This window comes from Bufo bufo, chromosome 7 (assembly GCF_905171765.1).
Source record: "Bufo bufo chromosome 7, aBufBuf1.1, whole genome shotgun sequence".
NCBI lineage: Eukaryota > Metazoa > Chordata > Amphibia > Anura > Bufonidae > Bufo > Bufo bufo.
In genome coordinates this window covers 183,504,075-183,507,085 of record NC_053395.1, presented here as the reverse complement: position 1 = coordinate 183,507,085, position 3,011 = coordinate 183,504,075, and positions in this window count along the sequence as shown.

Here is a 3,011-nt window from a genome sequence, read left to right as displayed (position 1 = left end):
GGTGCATTCTTATGCATAAGGTTGGGTTATAGTCCTATTTAACAGTTAATTTTTAGGTCAGCGCCTGAGGTGTCACTTACCAGGAACTTTAGGTGACAGGAGTAGAACAGGGCGATGGAGGCCACTACAACTCCTTCCTTCTCATCTTACAGCAGTTCCATTGGTGGTCTGTGGCAACAACGCTGATGGCCGGACTGGAGGGAGGGGGTAAGCTTATTGGAGGTGGCAGTTCCCACCGGCACACTCCACCAATAAACAGTACGTGTGGGCAGCAGTGCAGCCGAGAAGGAGAACTGCTCTCCTCTCCCATCTTCTTCTATGGAGCAGACCTAGGAGACTGCTATATACTATGGACGTGCGGGCTGGCGGCATTCAGCCTCACTGAATGCATAACTGCCGCCTCCCGCCCCACACTTAAATTGCAGGATCAGGCTAATTAAAAGCTCCTGCAACCCTGCTCGATTTTCCACAGATTTGCTTTATAAGACGGTCACTTTTTTCTCCCGCTTTGGGGTTGAAAAAAAAGTGCGTCTTATAAAGCGGAAAAATACGGTATGTTTGTTCTGCTCTCCCCAGCCCCTATCTAGTGCTGTCAGCAGTTTAGTATAGTCAAAATGTTCCTAAAACAATCTGTTGAAAACTCTCTCGCTGAGTTTCTAAACCAGTGAACTCATAAGGGAAGACTAAGCAAAACAGTGCAAAAACACTTCATACATTCACTACTGTGTAACATCTTGTTAGTTACCGCAGCACCAGAAATGTGTAAACTCCATAGTCTATGTGTAGCATCACCCTCCCTCAACGACATTTTTAAGGGATCAGAAAGGTCATAAAAGTCAGTTAAATGGTTTGAGAAGGTCATCAGTATCTGATCAGTGGGGGTCTAACACCTGGCATCCCACCAATCATCTATTTGAGAAGGCACTGGCGCCTTCTCAGCTTTTCCTAGGCCAGTGACGACACGTTCAGCGGTCACATGTATGGTGCTGTGCTTGGTAACCTTACAAAAGGCCACAGCTCTTACAGGAGAGCCAGTGCCTTCTCAAACAGCTGATCAGCAGGGTTCTCAGGTGTTGGGGCCCAATGATCAGATACTGATGACCCAGAGGACAAGTCAGTTAAGATCTAGGAAACCCTTTCAAGTGGGAGTCCAGCCACACTTGTCAAAACAAGGGGCTCCAAATCCCTGTTAGCTGAAGAACAGGACACACATGGCATCATTCTGCACAGAGAACAAATGGTAAATCAAACAGTACACTGCAAACTACTAAAGGATCTCAGTTCTTGGAAGGTACTGGTAGTAGATCCAGTTGGTTTATGGAGTCCTACAGGCAATGCTCCCGGAGAAAGTATTCATGTTAGATCTTCCCCAGAAATAGGAACCGTCTCTAGTGCCACCTACAGTTGGCTACCATGCAAGTCAAAGTGTGACATTGAGGAGTATCTGTCCTCTACACTTCCTTTTATGATCCACTCCTGGTCCGAGCTTTAAAAAAAAAAAAAAAAAAAAAAAAAAAAAACACTGGAGATCCTCCCTAAATGTGATGACTTATAAGAAACAAGTATCCCTGTCCACAAAGGTGTGCTCAGCAGGTCTTAAGACCCTTGTATTTCTCAGTTTAAATAGATCTGTGGTCACATACATGCATCTACTTACCTCTAAGTGGATAGGGGGAGCCATCCCATTGATGTGAATTATCTGCTGTGATAACAGTGAGGCGAACACAGCGCTTGTATGAGCACTGCATCCTCTTCAAACAGAGGAATGGCAGGACACCAGCTTTCAGGCCCAATTGATCTGATACTTATGACTTAACCAGAGGACAGGTCAATGTAGGATAAGCAGAGAACCCTTTAACAATTGCCAACAGAGCTACAGCCAGACTCTTTATCAGAGATCCAAGTTTGTTTTATGTGGATTATACAATTATCACCCAAAACTGCACACTCCAGAGGAACTGGGCAGACCAGCCCTTATTTATACTGTCGTAATAAAAACCTCATTCAAAACAAAGGCTGTTTTAAAGAGGTTGTGCAGCACACAGATGACCTGTCCTCACGATAGGTCACCAGTATCAAATTGTGGGGGGGAGGGGGGGTCTGGATGCACCCCCAGCATCAACTGTTTGAGGAGGCTGCAGGGCTTGTTCAAATGCCATAGCCTCTCCTGCATGCTGTACTTAGCAGTGCTGGGTAATTAGTTTCTGCTCCCATTCAAATGAATAGGATGAGCAGTCCTTTTGCACTGTGTAGACAGCATGCAGATAAACACCGAAGAGGATGCAGCACTCGCATGAGCGCCATGGACTCTTCAAACAGCTGATCACCTTTCTTACCATGGATTTTATTAAGGGTCTTAGATATTTATGATTAGCCATTTCTAAATTTATATGAATGTTCCACACCAATTAAGCTGGAGTCTGTCCATTTCATTCTGCAAGCGATACATATCCTTACATTAAGCAGAGATAGACCTTCAAGGCCTACCCTCTTGGTTTAACACAAAAAAAAAAAAAAAAAAAAAAGTCATAGACCCCCTAAGTCATTGTTTTACACAGCAAAGCAGTGATCGCCAACCTGTAGTTCTCAAACTGTTGTACAACTACAACTTCCATCATGCTGTGACAGCCTGCAGCTATCAGGTCATGATAGGAAGTATAGTTTTGCAACAGTTGGAGATCACTGCCTCAGTAGATATAAGCCACAGCATGTGGCTAAGACACTGCAGATTTTTCACCACAATATTGCAGTTCTCAAAATCCACGTTCTGGCACTATACTATGTATAACTACCTTCACAGTGTTTTCCTCCCACACTGCAAATCTGCAACAAAGTGCAGTAAAACAGAAGTGGATAGTGAAATAAAAATGACCCTTTAAGCACCATTACAGGAAGCTGCACATATACTTTTATTTTGGTCAACTGTGCCCATGTTACAGGTGTAGTCCATATTAATTTGGCTTCTTTATACAGCTTTAAGTCACAGACCTGCCCACACTGGAGCAATCGTA